General features: G+C 37.4%; 1 protein-coding gene across 4 annotated transcripts in view; it reads right to left on the reverse strand.

The window, feature by feature from the left end:
• HS3ST5 (heparan sulfate-glucosamine 3-sulfotransferase 5) overlaps positions 1 to 20,240 on the reverse strand; it is a 195,214-nt gene that overhangs the window by 89,208 nt on the left and 85,766 nt on the right. For 3 of the 4 annotated variants that reach the window (XM_063151030.1, XM_063151031.1, XM_063151032.1), the window contains one exon: positions 6,577 to 6,784. The gene's annotated coding sequence lies outside the window, so the exon portion shown is untranslated. Of the gene's footprint in view, positions 1 to 6,576; positions 6,785 to 18,386; positions 18,452 to 20,240 lie in introns of all 4 variants that reach the window. The other variant, XM_063151029.1, reaches the window with a different exon arrangement.

The following is a 20,240-nucleotide window of genomic DNA, read 5'->3' on the forward strand; positions in this document are numbered from 1 at the left end:
TAACCTTTTTGCCACCAACAGTAGAAGTCGTAATTTAAGCAGACATACAGGACCTCTGGAAGTAAATTCTTTGCTGAAAGGCTTCTGCAGTATGTACAGATCCTAAAAGCTCACTGCATAACCAGAAGAGAATCATTAAACCTCCCTCAGGAACCCTCTTTGCTCAAAAGGTTTCAGATTTTTTCTTGTAGAAGATGTCCATTTACAGAAAATGAAAAAGCAATTGTGGATATCAAGAGAACTAAAATGGCTGTACCTTTGAGAGCAAGAATAGTGCTTACTATCCTGATGTAAATAGGAGCCTTGGAGACACTGCACTGCAGGAGCAATGTTCTCTTACTGAGAAGAGCCAAACAGCCCTGGATACAGTGAGTTGTATAAATGAAGCAGAGAGATCTTTGTGGCTAGGCCTTCTTCTTGGAGGTGTGTGAGCATTTTCTAGATTTTGTTGTTTTTGCTGCCTCATATTGTAAACCAAAGTGAAAACTAACACAGACTGAAAAAAACCAAATTGTGTTGCAGATGCTTTTAACTGGACTGTGAAGAGTTCTTGGTTCATTCTCTGGGGCCACAGCTGAGCAATGTGCTTATCCTGCCTTTTTCCAAGGATATGAGCAGCCTCATTGCAAACTAATGCTTAAGGCATGAACATAGGAATCTTGCTCAACTGGCTGTCTGGATCATTTCTGTCTTTCAACCAGTATTGTCTGGATCTCACCCAAATTTATTCTCAGCCAGATGCTCTTCTCCAGGAGCCATTTTCCTCTAGGCAGTGCAACATCTTTATGATGGCTCTGGTTACATCTGCAGAAAGTGAGATATGCACTTGGGTGTCATCTGCAAAGCCTGCAGCAGCTTAGCACCTCTCTGGAGTTTTCTGGAAGTATTGGAAAGGGATGTAGGAAAAGGATTTATAGTCTTATGGTCAGACTGCAGGTGCAGGATATTGGGAAAAAAGGAAATTATGTTACCAGTTTTTCTGGGGTCCTATTGAAACCAGACTTTGTGTCTGCAAAGTATACAAGATTGGTGCATATTCACTCAGCAGTTAAAGGGAGAAGAGAGATAAGTAATTCTTTGCCTGAAATTAAAAAGTCCTTGTAAATTAATACAGCCACACCAAGCTGGGTATTGCTGTAAGGCTAGCAAATGGAAACATGGTGCACAATATAAAACTCCCTGTGTAAAATAGATAGAATGAAGAATATTGTTTCTTATTGCAATACATTTTGGACACTGTGTATTTTACATTTAATTTTACAGTGCAAAGGATATTACTGAAAGAACAGCTTTAGTTGATAATTTTCTTGTTTGGTAGAGCTGATATATTAAAAGGTTAATGTGCTAAATTTGCATTTTTCTAGATTGATTATTTTTTACTCCAATCTGTCTTTCCTCATTCTTAACCTCTTTAAAAAGAAATGATATAAAATAGGACTTCTTTTTGACAATTTTAGCCAGAAAACCTTACTTTCCCTGCCGATTGTCATGCTCTACAAGCTTTGCCTTCATAAACCACTTTGCATGTATTAAGGAGTATTATATTAGATGAGGCAATTTAAGTGTGTCCCATTTCACTTGGTGAAACTAAGCAGCTTTGCATTATAACTAAGTTGAGCTAATGAGAATATGTTTAAAGCGTGTGTTACCTGAAACTGAAGTTAGCTAGTCTTTCAATACTGCAACCTGTGGGTTTGCAAAGCGATGGCAGGAATCCTGCTGTGAGGGAGAAAGGAAAATTATTATAATCTGCATTCCTAAATTGAATGAGTATTTTGCTCAGCAGAGGCCTCTTGACTGCAAATAGTCTGAAATTACATCCTGCTGTTTAAAATGCCTTTTTTTCCAAGTAAGTAAAAATGCCCGCATTTTCTTAAGTCAAATATTTTTTAAATCTTACATGAATTAAATTATTGAGAGAGGGAAAGCCATAAATCCTTTGCTGCCTCTTGTAAAAACTGTTTGATATTCAGATTTTAATTAAAGGGACAAAGTGTCCAGAATTTATGGGTTTATGCTTTAATTATTTAAATATTATATTGTTAAAGCTTATCATCATATCTCTCTCATAATTTTTTACTGAAAAAAATCTGTGTTTACAAGTTTTTTAATTTGCATGGGAGGAAATTTTATGACAGATATCAGAATCAACTACGTGATCAGATATCAGTAGGTGTGATTTCTAACATGCTACTAAGCTAAAATCATATTGAAAGTTTCCAGAAAAGATTATATACAAAAGAGAGCAAAAGACCATGAGTTTACAAGAAGACACAGGGGATAAGCTTCTTCCATAGAAGTAGCATGGCAAGTATAACTTCATTTATGTGAGTTCTTTATCTCATTAAAGCCAGAAATGACATGAAAGAAAAAAAAAAGAAAAAGAAAAAGGCCCTGGGGATAAGGATCAGAGGCCACTGTAGTTGTTTGAGCAATCATTTTCTACTGTGTGAAAGTAATACATACTGCAAACACTTTTCATTACATCCTCTTTAAGAGTTCAAAATGGAAGAGGTGGTGTCTCAGCTCATTCTCCTCAAATTCTCCGTGCTTTAGGTGGTGACCAGTGGAAACATTCACAATAAAAGATATCTGTGCTCCCACTGGAGGCAGTGTGGGTCTGGGCTTTGCAACACTTGGCAGGGTGTGTGTTTCTAAGTTGAACAAACCAGGACTAATTCTCTTGCCCAGGGTTTGGGTGACCCTGTCTCTCTACCCCAAAAAAAAGGTGTCTGTATTCTCAGCTGCTTCTTGGAAACTGTCCCTTCTCTGCCTGCTCCCTGAAATCTACCATGCATTTCATGGGACTGTGGGGCAAAACCAAGGAAACAAGTGAATAGATTGGATGGATGAGCAGGAGCCAGGGATCAAACTCGTGCCCAGGCCTTGTTTTGCTGTTACATTGTTTGTGTGCAGCTTTATGCTTTCTGATAAGAAGCACTGTCTGAGAGGAAGATGAGATCACTCTCGTGTGAACGGTGGTTCTCAGGAGGACCAAGGAGAAAGGCAAAGGTGATGACAAGCGTACAGACATATCTTAAACACAACCTGTTTTTCTGGATCTTAAGGGACCTTATGCTGAGTTTCAGTCTTGTTGCTTTAGATTAGGATTCACAGCTCTGACCTACTTCTGAAATGGTGGATAGATCACTTCTGGGGGTTTTTGTCACAAAATATATTTGACAGAAGACATTTTTGTTTCCACACATTAATTCAACCTCCTAGAACATGGAAGGGCAGAATTCAGTGTTTCCTGTGTCAGGGGACTCTCCTTCCAACCTCTGGGAGGAAGTTGTAGCCTCCAGGATATAGTCTGTATGCTGTAAGCTTAGCACAGAATCTCCAGGATCAGTTTTAAATCTCAGGTTATGCCAAATGTTCCCAGTTCACAAGCCTTTCCTACCCACCCACCCCCCCGCCCCCCAAATGCACATTATAGGTACTCAATTCAGTATAACCATCATTCATTCACTTACATCAGGGTAATTTTTACTTTTGCTACCTAAGCTTTTGCAAGCCTAGTGTATAAATCTAGTTGCACATCTTTGATAAAATTCAGCCAGTAACAAAAATTAACCATGGAAAATTTGGACAGGTGGAACTCCACCAGTTTTACAGTCAGTCAGATAATTTAGCTTATTCATTTTGATTTGCACTGTTTAAACAAACATGTCTATTACCTGTCAAAGACAATTTGTTCTCCAATCTATCAAATAAAGTTTGCAACATATTTGTGGCATTAGCCATGAAATCCACAAAAATGAAAAATAAAGCAAAATTTTTTACACCATTTTATATTCAAATTTATATCCAAAATACCAAATATTGGTATTAATGAATGTATGCTTTAGTAGCAATCCTGTAAGCAAAGTGAAAGATAGGGAGGATACTTAAGCTCACGAAGTACAAGTCCAAGTGCAAGTTCTGGGTATGAGTACTGGGAGACAAACTCATTGAGAGCAGCCCTGTGGACAAGGGCTTGGGGGTTCTCAGGGAGGAAAAACTGGACATGAGCCAACAGTGTGCTCTCACTGCCCAGAGGGCCAAACACATCCTGTGACTGCTCCAAAAGAGAAAGGTCAGCAGCAGGTTGAGGGGGGTGGTTCTCTTCCTCAGCTCTGCCCTTGTGGGGCCCCACCTGAGTGCTGCATCCAGGTCCAGAGCCCTCAGCACAAGAAAGATATGGAGCTGCTGGGGCAGGTCCAGAAGAGAGCCACAAAGATAATTACAGGGATGGAGAACCTCCCCTTGAAGACAGGCTAAGAGAACTTAGTATTGTTCAGCTTGAAGAAGAGAAGGCTTCTGGGAGACCTTACAGCAGCTTTCCAGTACCTTAAGAGGGTTTATAAAAAGGAGGATGAGGGACTTTTTATATTGACAGATAGTGATAGGACAAGGGGCGGTGGCTTTAACCTGAAAGAGGATAGGTTTAGATGAGATGTTGGGAAGAAATTCTTTATTCACAGTGGTGAAGTAGTGGCAGAGGTTGCCCAGAGAAGTGGATGCCCTGGATATATTCAAGGCCAGGCTGGATGAGGCTTTGGCAGCCTGGTCGAGTGGAAGGCGTCCTGGCCCATGGCAGGGGAGTTGTAACTTATGATCTATAAGATCCCTTCCATCCTAAACCAGTCTGTGATCCTATCTTCCAGCATTATCTGTCCTAAAACAGCAAGGTTCCATCAACAACTATGCTGAGCTAGCCAAACCCATAATCCTATCCTTTATGTTTATTTATCAGTCACACACAGACCTATTACACAAACCTCCCACGCACAAACATACAGTGAAGGAAGATGAAGTTTACAATGCATTTGAGGTATTCATTCACCTCATAGTATACACATGGGTATAAAAGATGTAATATTATTTTAAAAGTCTACATATTAAAGTTACAACATATGCTCTTATATAAATTTTACTTTGTTGGAAAATATTAAGGTATCACATTGAGGGCACCTCATAGAACTAACACTGCTCTCCTGCATACAACAAACTTTGTACAATCTAACCTTCTGCTTTTAAATAGAGTTTGTATTTTTATATTCATCTTCTTGTTTCTGCTGAAGTCTGTTGTTCCAAAGATTCTCTGTAACTTCAATAGAACTTAGATAAAATAAAACTGTATTCATTTTTTGTTTGTTTTTTTTTTTTCTCCTCCTATCTGGAATAGATATTTGGCGCCAGTGGGCAAAATTCTTTTTGATGAGGGATGATATTTTTATCTTTTGTTTATTTTATACAGGGAGTTGGTGTTTAGAATACAAACTCAAATGCTAGCTGGAGTAGCAGACAGAAGAAGGTTGATTAGAAAGCTATTATTCAGATGATAGCACTAGAATCCCTCCACAAAAAAGAAAAAGCAGAAATCAATTTATATAGTTGAATTACATCAAGTTTGAGTTCTGTCTGATTTAGCCAATAAGTTTCCTGAAATTATTTTAATAGATTTAAATAGATTTAATTGGAGATGCTTAATAAGAAAAAGTAGTATCTGTAAGACTAAGGTTTTTTTTTTCAATGTCCATATGAAATAAGATGTTGACAGAATGAACCTGAAAAGAACTTTTCCCCCCTCTTCCCCCAAACTGAGATAGAGCATTAATCCTGAAGAATATTCTGCAAAAAATGAAAAACAGATGGCAATCATAGAATAAAATCAAGGTTAGGATTGTTCACTTTTCTTCTCTACTGCTCATAGCATGATCCACATCATTATAAACATAGTGGTTTTTATAGTGTTATGATTAGTGCTGAAAATCCTGATGTATCTTTATGATCCTGCTACTTTCCTTGTCAGTTATGTGTCTGAGACATGACTTGATGAGCACATATGCCCACACACATTCTACCACCTTTCTGAGCATGTATCTGCTTACAAAATTATTTCTTCTATGTTTTCAATCATACCACAGAAAAATTATGTCAGTGAATTGTTCTGGTCAAGGTTGATTTCCTGAGGTGGCAAAGTAATGTCAGAATAATATCAGCAGATTATATAATATTTTAGGAGAAACCAAAGGGTAGATGAAGCATATTATCAAAATCTCAGTTTCTGGAATATGAATAGCTGCCATTAAGAAGAAATTATTTTTTTCAACATGCTGTGAATGTCTTTGGCATTCCCTTGTAGCCTACATGCCATCTAGAGCAATCAAGCACACAGTTGAACAAATACTCTGACCCCCACTGACTGTAAAGAAGAACCATCTCATGAACAAAATAGAACATGGTCCCCTCTTTACAGGTTGTAAATCAAGTAAGAGTGGTTGAAATGCACTAAACACAAGTCTAGAAGAAATGCCACAAAAATGGTTAATGGCAATCAAGCTCAGAGCATAGGCACAGCTTTGTCTTCGTGGCCAGTTAGTCATTTAGAAGCCTTTAGGTTGCCTGAGCTCACTAAGCACATTTATTATGAGGCAGTTAAAAGCATGATCACATCTATATAAATATTGTGTTAATCACCATTTTACTCATCTCTGTCCCTGTTCAAGCAACAAATTGAAACATAGTCCCTGGTGCTAAAGATGAAATGAAACAGTCCTGAAACCTGAGGCTTTTAAGGAAGACACTGACCTTTGTGTCCTTAGGCACATCCAGAAAGTCCAATACGTCTGTGTCTGATGAAGAACATTCCAGAAGGACTTAACTCATCTGTTCCAGTGTTCAGTCCCAAGAAGTCTTTAGTGGTTACTGAAAAGACCATTCAGGGAATAAAGCACCTCCAGGAAAGCAGATGGAAAGATCAGACATCTCTGCCGAAATGGTGTACAACTTGCTGAGCCTGTACAAAAAGAGAAGACGCTTGCTGCATGTTTGAAAATAAAAAAAAAATTAAAAAAACACCCAATAAACCAAAGAAAGGAAAGAACCCAAACCCTCAGTTTCCCTGTTTAAGAATGAAAAGAAATTTTTGCAGTAGGGCCCCAGAGGTAGTGCATGTCAGGTCATGTTTCTGGAAGTACTGTGTCAGTGTCTTGTAAACATTGGCAGCCTGGAATCTGGAGCACAGGTTAGAAAGGAAGGGGAAGGGGGAAGGAAAATTGCAACAAATGCATTTCATAATACTAAGTCCCAAACAAAAGTCATACCTAATGACTGAAAATGGCTAATTAGGCTTACTTTAAATGAGTTACAAGAAAAGGAATGTTAGATATTTACTGGAGAGAGGTAATACATTGCTCATGCTACTGCTACTCTGCTACATTTCACCCTTGACATTGACCAGAGATGTATTTTGCAGCCATTTTGTAAATCACTGGAAAAAACTGCTTTCACACTGGGAACAATGCAAAACACATCTGGAGAAAATGGTAACAGCATTTAGTGAGAATTGTTTAGATGATCTTGTCTTTTTTTTTTTCGATTTTCTGTGGTTTTTTAAGGTTTTTTTAATAATCTGACTATGCCTCCATATTGAAGACGTGGGTCACAGAGACAAATGTGAATATGGTATTTAATTACAAACCCTATACTACAATTTCTAGCTTCGAGCATGAACATATCTACTTTCATTCAAAGTAAATCAAGTCCCAAGGAATTTAGAATACAGTTAAGCCCTTAAAATCATCAATGTCAATGTGACCTGCCAAAAGACATTAACTCTGCAATTATTCTGTTAGCTGGAAAAAAATACTTGTGAGTAGAGGATCAACATTAAATCAAAAGGTTTCTACAAAAAATATTGCAAAGAACAACCAGTCTGAACACCTTTGCAGTAAGGTTGGAGTCTAAAAATTGCAGATGCCTTTGCACACTTGAAACTAAATTTTGTACCTATGAAAGAATGTATAAATGCTCAAGAGTCTTGTAAAAGACTAGAATAGCAGCCATCCTTTCTTTGCAATGAAGTGTTTATTTCAACATATAGTTTCCATCCACATTACATAAACCACTTACTTGGCTCAAGAGCAGTTTACTTCTGACTGTTGTTGCCTGTAGGACTACATTGCACATGATTTGCAATGCTGAGTATTTTGTTTTTCCATCACAAACATTTATTCATTAATAATTTATCAGATAAATGGCTTCTGATTGAGCAATTTAAAAAATGTAGGCAAATCAATGGCAAAAGACACCAAGCAGCATATTATAATGATACAATAATTCGAGCTCATACATTAGACCGAATTGATAGTGTCCCAAAAGCCCTCTTTGGATACCTCAGTTTCAGAGAGTAAATGTTCAGCTGAAATACCTAATAAAACATCTCAACTACTGCTCTGAGAAATCGTGCCAGTATCATGTACAGTATCTTTGAGAGCTAATAAGTTGGCTTTGGAAAGCAAACAAACAAGCAAACCCTAGAAAACGCCTCTGTGAACCTATAAGCTCTCCCTGGGGGATATTAATAGTCACATCAAGAAGACAATGAACTTGTCTCAGTTGTGTGAATGAGGCTTTGAAAATCATAATGGTCTGATTCTTTGATGCCAGTGATATTTAGAGATATAGATTGTAGCATTACATCCAAAAAAATGTTTGTTATTACTCCTATGTGCAGCAGAGACAGTGAGGGAAACAAATGTGATAAATCCCTTAAGAGGGAGCTCTCAAGGGTTCCTAATGTATCATGAATAAGACCTGCTCTCAGTTACAGGATTTTCAGCTGAGTTGTTCACAAGGAAAATAAAATGCATTCTAAGGGCTGTGCCATGGCAATCATCACCACCTTTGAGGTTTCAGAGAAAAGAAGAGGGATTTGAAAACACTTTTGGAGAAAAGCTGCATATTAGTATTTTCCCTCTTTTTAAGGTGTATTTCATGAATTAAATGTCTAAAATTTTTCCAAGGCAGTAGTCAAGCTCCCTGAGAATAATGTTGTTAAAAGTCCTGTCTTTTTACAGGCATTCTGTATCTGCAGAAAGGACTGGTTTCCCAGCAGGCTTGAGGAGATTAGTCAATAATGTGTTGACAGTATGTAGATTTATTTATAAAATGGATACTGTTTATATTCTACAAGGAATAGATTGTTTTCAAACTTAGACGGAATTTATCTTCCATTATTTGATGAAGACTCATTAATTATATACAATGAATTTCAGGAATGACAGATCTACCAATAAAAGCGACAATTCAATGTGGAATATGCGTGAACATCAATATATATAATTTTATATAAATGATCACAAACATAATCAGTTTATTTATTGTAAACAGTTTAAAAGAATACATATGAAGTGAAAAATCAAATTAAATAGGATAATACTTTTTTTCTGATCTGATTTCTAATTTAACTGTTTCTGTTTGTGCTAATGTGAACTATCTATTTTCAAAGTGTGTTTATCCACTTTAAGACTAGAGTCTTTGTCCACGCCAAAATAAGATTGGCTGAAGATTATGTTTGTTTATTTTAAATAATGGACTTGAGTTGATTTGCAGGTTTCCTTTTCTGAATCTGTCAGCTGCAGGGGAGTTTTGAAAAAGGAAGCACCGTGCAGGAGATGTTATAAAAACAGATGACAAGACTCTCCTGATCCTGTAAAGGAAAAATTTAAAAATAAATTTTCAAATATTTTATTTTGGTTTGGTTTTTAATTTTTTTTTTCTAGTCTAGAAAATAGCAAACAGCTAAACACTTAGCTTGGACATTGTATGTGACCTTCTCTTTATATGCATGAAAGTTACTCTTCAAATCATACAAAAAATCTGGTCACCTGCCTACACCATGTCTATTTCAATGAAAAATAAAAAAAATTAGATTAAACTATGAATCACACTTAAAACTTCTACAGAGTTATACAGAAGGCATTAACTCTCAAATTGTCAAGGCTACTCTGGAACGTTCAGATCACTGTCAGATTCCCTACAAAAAATGAATTTACCATAACGTCATGAAAATAGATACAGAGAGCCATAATTGCGTGACTCAGGACAAAGAAAAAGAAAATAAAATCAATGATCAGTCACTTACACATATTATCATTTTCAGGCTTCCCTCTGCTTCATAAAAATAATTTTCAGAAAACTCCCAAATTTCTGAGCCTATGGCATCTGTTCAACCTTGATAATCAGACTGCCCCAATCTCTAAGAAGCCAGAGCTTCTAATGTTTGTGTTTCTGGGATAAATCTTTCTGACAGACAACCTTGGGGCAGTAGCATTGGGAAGCCCTCCAGCACAGTCCTTCAGAGATGGCCACACATAGTCCAGGAGCTCCTGATGGAATATGGGAGGAATTTTTACAGATTGTTTTTTCCACCTGCTCCATAAATATGAAGCATACTTACCCTCAGGGAAACAACCCTCCATGCTTGCAAATTTTGACATGCCACATATTACCTTTGCAGCTGTTATTCAAAATGCTTTAAAGGTGTGTGAAGCCATGGCAAGCCACAATGGCCACCCCACCACTGTGCTCATCATCTGCTTTTCAGGTCCAAACCAGTTCCAGTTCTGGTTGCATGATAGAATGAATTTCAAGCAGATCAATGATTTGCCACCAAAAATAGCAAGCTGCATTTTAAAAAATATATATTTTTTCTTTTGAAGCTGAATTTCAGAGTGATAAAACATGGCTGAGAAAATTTGCATCAAGATAATAAAAGTTGGTAAACACTGTGCTAGTGTGTCCACATTTCAAAATACGCACAAATCTCCTCTTTTTCCTCTATTTAACTGTCAGGCAAAAGGTGAGATCAGCATTCCACACACTGAGTAATGTGTTACTATGGTGTAAACCTAGTGCAGTGAGTCTACACTGAGAAAATTATAACGAGTCAAAAAATTATCGGACTAAACTTACATTTAAAAAAGGTGTGAAATGTGCAGTAAATCTCTGGAGGTAGTAGTCTTAAATAACAAGGCTGTGTTGCAGTTAATATTTAATAAGAAAAACAAGAATAAAATAATAATGAACAAATATTCTCAAAGTAACCCTGAACAGGGGTATGTACAGCACACAAAATCTCATTTATGCCTGAGTACTGTTCAAAGTACCACAAAAGTGCATGTATTTTCCTATAACCCACTATATTTCATATGTACAATAAATATGTACAATATATACTTTACATGGGTTCTTGTGCACGAGCTCTGCTACAATTATTCAGTACAAATTGCCACCTGTGACAGGAGTGGCTGCTTTACTGATGTAAATCCAGCACATTAGCACAGCTGTACAGACAGCTACAGCAGCGGAAACTGGAGCATGATCTACAGAAATAGGTCAGCTTTGTGAGGAAATCACTTGTTCTTGGAGGAAATAAATAATGAATTTCCACTTGGGGAGAGACCCCCTTGCAGAGGCGAAGCCAATGTGAATTTTCTTGGCAGGAAACCTGTTTTATCTGAGAGTCAGAAAAAGGAACAGCCAGTGGCCCAGCATCCCTGCCTGGGTGCAGAGATGCCTTTCATCACACTTACAGGAGGCACAGTGCAAAAGGGTACAAGGAGAGGATGGGGCTGTGACAGCACTCATATCACAGCCCTGGCAGCAGGGATACACTCTGCTCACTGGGAAGGGAAGGCTACAACACATAGTGACCCTCAACAGCTTTGTGTGACAGTGAGAAAATGACAAGGGCCAGTGGGACTCACACATGCTCATCAGCATGTTACAAGCTGACAACCCTGTCCAAAGATTTCATGAATGCAGTTAAGGTACCCATATCTAAAAAGAAGACATTTGTTATGAATTTATTTCTCATAATAAATGTAATTTTATGTTCAAATATATTTAAATACACGTATTCATAACAAAAATTAATTTTGAACAAAATGAAGTGGGTAAAATCAGCATATATTATGATAACTGCTATGTATTTTTTACCTTCCACATCTGTGTATGTATTAATATCATCTGCTTCATCTCTTCACAGCTGCTTACTACATTTTACCATGGCATGCCTGATACAATCTGTAAATGACCAGCTGAAAAACCATAATAAAGAATTCTTCTCTTCTATGTAATGGGTACTGTCTTTCCTATTCCAGTTCAAAGGCAAGCTTTTCTTTATTTTGGTGTTAGGCAGTGGGAGGACAGCTATATTTTTGATCTTGTTTCCTGTCCTCTCAAATGCAGCTTCCAAATATTCCAGTTGTCCATATTTTTAAACAAAGGCAAGAAAATCCACAGGAATACCCATTACTGCAGCCTATGAGATGCAAGGGAGGGAGATGAGGGAACTGGGTTTGTTCAGCCTAACAAAGGAAGAGAGCTGGTCTGCAGCCACCTGAGAGGAGGCTGTGGAATAGATGGAAACACTTCCAAAAGGACTCTCCTCAAGGGTCCACAGTGGGAGGATGAGAAGCACTGGGATGGCATTGAGTACTTGCTGTGTGACTGGCCTCTTTGCAGTGAGAGGTTGGACCTGAGGCACCCTGAGGCCTCTTGCCCCCAGGTGACTCTGCAGAGCAGCAGTCCTGGCTCCTCTGACAGATCAAACACTGCTTCCCACAAAAATGCTAGCCATTGCTCAGAGGAAAGAGCTTATCTTTCTGAGTGAAATCTACACAGCAGTACTCTGAATCCCAAATCAGATTTTATGCACGAGACCCAGAGAGTCTCAGCCTCATCAGCTTTCCAGGGGAAGTACAGTCCCACGCAAACATAACTTCACAGACCTGAGCTGACTTACAAAGATGCACAGATTGTAGAGAGCAGTAAATATAATCTGAATGCAAATATCACCATGACTTATCTTTTCAGTATGTTTGCCCATTAAAGTAAATTCTTCTGGGGAATGAAGTACAGGCCAATTGTAAAATCAGTTAAATGTCTCCCCTTGATCACTTTCACTCCCGAAATTGATAAGCGTATAAATTAGATGAATTAATACTTTTCAGTTCTAATTTCTTTGACTGGACAGCTTATTTATTTAATCTATGTTTATAGGAGCTTCACATCTTCTCAATGTGAAGGGGTTTAGCATGTTTCCAGGCAGGCAATGTATCAATGTAATGCTGCACTGAACATCCTGGTATCTGATTAAACGCCCTCCTCAAAGGCAGCATCCTTTGATCTCAGTACCTTAAATCTGGACCCCTTCTCTCTCCTGGCTGCAGCAGCAGCAGCCTCATGTGACACCTGCAGCTGGTGTGGAAATGGGAGTTTTCCACAGGCACGCAGAGGGACAGCTGCCAGGTGCAGGAGGCAGCACTCTGGGTCTGGCTTCATTGCGTATCAGCCTGTACAAACTAAAAAAGCAGCCTATCACTACCCAGTCAGTTGTTTAAGCAGAGTAAAGGCTGTTTTTTTTCAGAAACTGGTTCTGTACTTTGAGTGAAGACACTGTCAGCCATGAAGAATCCAAAAAACTTGCCTGTGCTAACAAAATTATCTTGCTGGTTTCCTGGTTTCCACATAAACACACACACAGCAAGAGTTGGTCTGCACCATGTAACAGCCACATTTGAGATAGAGCAGAAGTCTTTATTTCCAATTTGCTTTTATGTCAGTCCCCATCCTGCCCAAATCCTGTCAACCATTATCATATTACAGTAGATTTGAAATACGTTTTTCCTTTACAGAGCAGAGATATTCAGTCCAGTCTCAGATGACTTGGTTAAAGGTTCACAGTGTTCTCCTGTCACATGTCAGATTAATTAACTCAGCCCCGATTAATTTAAACTCAAAGTTTATTTTATTCCACCTTCTAAAATACCAAATTCCACAGACTTCCTGCAGAGATACACAGGCACAACAATTCCCATTGCAATCTTTCATTATTCTTTACAGAGATACTGTGCCATATTCCATATTCCCACTAGAATTGTACTGATGTGGCTGTACTGACATTGGTAAAATTATTCTTGATTTACTTTGGCACAAAAGAGATCAGCATCATGTCTACTGGGATAAGATAGTTCCTCCCCATGGTCATATTTACTTTACTTAAGACTACCAAAAAAAAGTATTTCTCAGACAGTTTCAATATACCATCTTTTCTCATAGGGGAAAAAGAAAAGGAAAAATATAATTACAGGCTGCTCTAAGGTGAACTGCTGCTTTTTGTGGTTACCTGGAAGAATGAGCACAGTATCAATCCAGCAAAATATCTCTGATGTTTTGCATGTAGTCACAATATTCTTTGTCTAATACTGCTTAAGAAACAATCAGGCCTGAAAAAAATCTTTCCTCACAAAAATGGAGGCAACTTTCATTACAAATTGAGAAAGTAATTGAAATGAAAATAGTGTAAGCTCATGTTGTTTATTTCTACACTCAAACAACAACTCATGTTGTTTATTTCTACACTCAAGTGTTGTCCAGCTTTAGCAAAACACCAGCAGTTCCTCTAGAACAGATCACCAAGGATTGCTGTCTTTGGCTTGTGGAGTTTCATCAGCTAAGCAAATAGGATGGCTGGGGAAAACAACTAAAAAAAGATGGATTTGATAAATGAAGATTGTCAAGGATAGGCAAGCTAGTGACAGAAGATGCTTCATTGAGAAAGGAAGATGAATGCTTCAAAAACTTTCTTTTCACATTGGTGAATATCTTCCACTATTTCTATTTAACATATCAAGATTAGAGCTATCTGAAAAATGAATTGGCTTTTTAGAAGCCAATTAGCATTAGTGAATAACCACTTTACTTCTCATGCATATCAGTTTTGGAAATTAAGTGTACATCCTTACGGTGCTCAGACACCAGAGTCGTAATAAGACCTTGAAATGAGTAGAAACTGCTCAATATATAGACATATTGAAATAATGCTACTTGTGATAATGTTTCAAAAGGCTATGGAGAAGAGTGACAGAGCTTCTGTGGATGCACAGAAAGTTTGTTTAGCCACAAACCTTGGCCAATACATCTTCTCTTGCAGCACTAGTTTGCAGCCCTAGCATGTCCTAATTATCTATGAACCTATGAGTTACACAATGCAGGCAAGAAGACTTAAAGGCAGCCTCCTTCTCAGTTGGGACTTCCACTGACATTAATGCGTATAATTTGCATAGAGAGCTTGAAAATAGGGTTCAAAAAGTTAAGCAGAGGCTCTGTTAGCTCTTCATCCTGACATAACAAGCTGGACATGAACAATATTGATTTAGCTATGCATGTGTACTACTCAATCCGTGAGTTTCAAAGACATGCAGATTAAAAATTTTCTTAGGAGTTTCCGCAGTGCTGTAGCACAAAAATCTTTTGCAGCTGAAAAACCTCTTTTGAATTAAAATATAAGCAGAGTGTTTCCCCCTCCTCTGATAACAGAGCCATATTTTCTATTCTTTTATGGTGATCTTCCCTGTGCAATTAGGGCATGCATTCTAGGTTTTACTTTTCCTATAACTTGAGGCTTATTTTAATTCATTTCACAATGAAAATTGAGGTTCTTATGTGCTCCCTTGACTCTGGACCTTACAAAACTGCAACAAAATATCATTGTACCTGAAGAACTCTGAAATCCTAAAAAGTACTGAAAAATACTGAAAGACTGAAAAAAAACCCCACAAAACAAAATACTCACCAGCAAAACATCATCTTTTCAAATCAGGTGTTTATGGAAAAGGAGCTCTCTTGCTTTCTTACAATCCCCCCTTAATTTTGCATAACAGCTATGGTTAAGTGGCAGATTGGGTGGGTCTGACATAGTGTGACCCAAAAAGATCATCAATGGCCATTCTCTGAAACCTAAGGTGCTCTCTGCATACAGCAGCAGAGACTGAAATGTCTATCAGAGGCAGGTGGATGCCAGAAAATGGAAATAGTTTTGTGGATCTACCAAAATGCTGATGTTGGCTCAGCCCCTTACATCCCCTTGCACTAAGGCTGACGTGACTTCTGATGTTAATAAATCCTCATAAATTCTACGTCTGGTTTTCTTAAGGGATCAACAGCAAGGCAATGAAAAAGGCACCAGGCAGAGTTGAATTAAACATACAGACATATTTTCAGCCATGCTCTCTACCCCCTGCCCTAAACAGGTACAATTTCAGTACAGATAGGGACTGATGCATGGCTGAGGAAGGGTTTAATCTACCAAGTTTCTTCCATTTAGGACTACTTTCAGAACTACAAAGAAAGAATCATTCTTAAATCAATATCTGAGAAGATCTATGTCGAGTAAGTGCTTACTCCTTTCTTCATAATCTTCTCTGGAGACCTGTGAGACAGATGGTTCAAAGAACCTAACCCTCATTTCTCCAGAACAGAAGGCTTTGCCCTTGGGCTTATTGCTGTCACAGCATGCATATAACCTCCATTTCTCTTTTTCTGAAGCTGAGCTTGCCCACCAGTTGTAGGCCCTGTGGTGACTCATATGGACAACAATTATTTGTCATCAAATAAGCTTAAAATTATACATAGCAAAAAAGCAATAAGAAATAAAATAAAATAAAATAAAATAAAATAAAATAAAATAAAATAAAATAAAATAAAATAAAATAAAATAAAATAAAATAAAATAAAATAAAATAAAATAGAAAAATTATGCAAAAATTTATCTTATTATTTTGGGGAACAAATTTTAAACTTTTCCAACTAGCTTTGCTGAAAGTCTCAAGAGTAATCTTATTTGCAAATATGTGTATGCAAATGAATTGTAACTCTCAAATGTGAACTTGCATAGACAAACTTTCAGGTTCAAGAACCCAGGTGTAGCAGCTGTGGTCATTTAATTTCTACAGACACATTTCTGATGAAACAGATTAATTTTAAAATGTGCAATATGGACAGAGATGCAGCAATTTACACTGCATTTCAAACAATTCCTGCTCAGCATTGCTAATTAGGAAATCCCAGGAAAACAAGAAATATGATACCTCATAGAACTGTCAAAAGGCTGAAAACCAGCAAATTTCAAACACTCCAAAGAGAAATTCTTAAGAACTCCCAGTGCAACAAATCTGTTCCATATGAAAGCTTTATAGATCTTGTTCAAAGCTTCAACAAATGCAAATATCATCACTGCATATAGGCTCTGAGCTAATGTCATTTGCCATACCTCCATGGAAGTCAATGATGATACATTGATTTCCACTAATGAGGGTCTGACCAAAAAAATTGCTGCATTCATTCACCTAAAAAAAGCATTTCCCCCCCCTCCCCACCATGTTCAAACTTTATTTAGCTTTTCTCCAGGGGTGCAGAAATGCTGAATTAGCATTAAATACATTCAGCATCCTCGCCCAGAGCTAACTACACCATAAGTTCAAGGAGGGAACAAGAAATTCACCACTGTGTCTCAGTCTTAGAATAGATTGAGATAATCACTGTCATAGAGATGATGAAAGGGCAACACAGAAGGTGTTCTGGGAAAGTTTTCAGTTGTCTAGGAAACCCATGGCAGTAATTGGGAAACAAGTTAGGTAGTTTTAGGACTCCAGATATAATTACAGTTATAGCATTTAAGAAGAAGGAATAGTAGAAAAAAGTTTAATTGGGCAACCCCACAAAAAATTTAAAGAAGAAAACTTCAGTGAAACAAAATAGGTTGGAACAATAAAAAAATTTAAAATATGTGCTGCTGTTTTAGCAGTATTTTTTAGTCCTATCAGAGTACTATGTTTTTTCTGATAAAGTGAAGAACGGAAGTATAACTTTTCTTAAGAAGAGTGATGAGTGACCCAGTTTTAGAGGTAACATTCATACTGTTATCCTCTGGGTTTTATGTTTAAAAGATTATCTTGACATTAGTAAAGAAGCTTTACTGTATTTTTCCCAGTTAAGTTTTGGACTCTACATTTACAGGGAAAGCTAAGCTGAGAAGAGAGAAGAAAAAAAGGTTTCCAAACAAGAGTTCCATTAAAAAAGCCCAAACCCTTTTAAAGATACACATTTCTGCAATTTCCTTTTGGATTCTATTTCTTTCCTCCTCCCCCCTCCAAAAGCACTTGTGGGATGACTTATTTGATATTATCCCCTATCCAGAACTCAAAAGTTATGCACAGTGAGGCTCCTTAGGTTGCAGCAATTTTAAGTAGGACACTTGTTCTCCCCACAGAAGAGAGCAAAGCCCCAGGCACCCAGTGTACTTTCCTGCCACTTGTCAGAAGTACTCACTTTGTTTGGTTTAGAAGCTGGGAATATACCAAAGATGAGAGTCAGCGCTGTGACTATTTAAAGAAACCATTTTATTCTTGCACCTTGATAGAACTGGAACTCACATCATGGTCAGGTCACAGAGTTCTTTCATTAAAAAAATATTCTTTCACCAGTGTCACAGATACAAAATTCTTGTTATCCAAGAAAGTGATGTATAAAAGTAATTTATGCAAGAAAAAATAATTTACCTATCCAGGCATCAGTTAAAAACATACCCATTTTGCTCACATGTATTTCTTTCTTGATCAATATTACAAAGAGGGTCCTTGTTTGAATTTTTCAGTAATCTAAGTCTAGCTGGGAATGAGACTTGAATGAGATGTTGGTTGCCAGGCCAGATAAACAGATTCGCTCTCATTTCAGTGTTTCAAAGGTTGTTTGCAAATTGAATAATTGAAAACCTTTTGTTCAGGGACGACTTGTTCTGGAGGGCTTACTGCAGTGGCTACAGCCTGCACATGTTGACCTGAAATCTACCACAAACAGCTTGATTTAAGGCCAGAAGGAAACTTGTACCCTTTACTTTCCTATGAGAGCAACTTAGACATGTAATGTTATTATAATATCTTTATAGTTTTGAAATGCAAAAAGACAACCATATAATCATCACGTTCTATTCTAGATAATTACAGTAATTTTGTAACATATCCAGAATGTAAACACAAAGGAAATGTAATTGCAGTTTTCCCCAACAGCTGGTAAAATCACTGTTTTAAACTTAAACCTACAAAACCACTGTCATTCCTTATCCTACTGATGCCTGGAACAGCGGAAAACAATCTTTAAACTTTGTTGGTTTATGAAATATATTGATTAAACAGTTGACTCAAGTTAGAAATTTCAAATACTGAAACATCCCAAGTGATATAAGTAGAGCTTTGCATATTGTCAGTGGAACAAAAGAGCAGAGAGCAATTGCACAAAGTGGTTTTGATATCAATAGGCTGAATTGTCACAGCTATGAATCATCATAAAAAACTGCTGTTGCAAGTAATACAAAACCTTGTAAGACATTCTTTAGTGAATCATATATTTAAAAAATCCCAAAACTAAACCCCAAACCATTTAACTTCTTTTATCATTTTCCCCCCTATCAGAATAATATTACACAACACAGAAAACTAATTTTCGCTTTCTAGTGCCCTATTGTACATTCCCTCAAAAGAAATATAATTTTTCTCTTTTTCTTTAAGGTAGCTATGAATATTTGAGAAAATATCAAGGCTAAAATCACCCCAGTATTTTGATTGATTGGAAGGTTAGTATCCATTGAATAGGATTTTTTTTTTTTGGTGGTTTCATATTATCACTTGCATTTTATCTACCTTTTTGTTATTTTCTCAGAACATGCTTTTATATCTCCAGAAGGGGGATATTTAGTAGGGAAACAGTATTGTAGTTATCTCAGCTTTTGCCATCAGGAAGACAGACACTTTTGTGTGGGATAGGTGGGCTGCAGGGACGGGTGAGGGGAAATGCGACTGGTGCAGGGAAATCAGACAAATGGTATGCTCTGCTCCCATACACAGCCTTCTGCTTTGCCCAGCACTCAGGCTGCACCACACACAACACTGATTTATACATATTTTAAAGAGGAGGTGGGGCTCCAAAGAGGCTGGGTGGCACGGAGCAGAGCTGCGTGGTGGCGCAGACGTGCAATTGTTGGAGCAGGGGAGCACAGCTGATTTAGCAGGTGCATCTGTAGCTGCGTGCAGGACACCAAGGATTTCTTCCCCACTGTCCCAAGGGAAACCTCAGCTCCAATGCCAGCTGCTAGAAACATTCAGCTTTGCAAGTTTAGTTTTTCTAATATAAAAATCGCATTAGGGACAGAACTGAATGATGAAACTAAGCAGTGAAATTTCTTTCCATTATTGAATTTTTTTTCTTTGAATAAACTGGGATCTATTGTCTTATAAAATTGTAGAAGTCTTGCAGCAGTAAATACATAAGACAAAACTATTTCTTATTCATGGATCTGCTGGCAGTTTTTGCATGATCTTGGTTAGCTCTTCAAAACAAGCATTTAAACAGCCAATACAAATTTCATGAGATTATTTGACAAATAACTACTTCTTTTTCTTGTTCTGGACCACTTTATCAAAAATTCATAGAAAAGAATCCATAACCCAATGGCTTTTAAAGAGAGAAGTTAACATTATAGGTTTTCAATGTAATCTGAAAACACATTAAGATTAATTCTTCAAAGAATTTCTATGGAGCTTGGAATATGGTAAGTGTAAAACCTCAAAATC

This window comes from Melospiza melodia, chromosome 3, assembly GCF_035770615.1.
Source record: "Melospiza melodia melodia isolate bMelMel2 chromosome 3, bMelMel2.pri, whole genome shotgun sequence".
Classification (NCBI taxonomy): Eukaryota; Metazoa; Chordata; class Aves; order Passeriformes; family Passerellidae; genus Melospiza; species Melospiza melodia.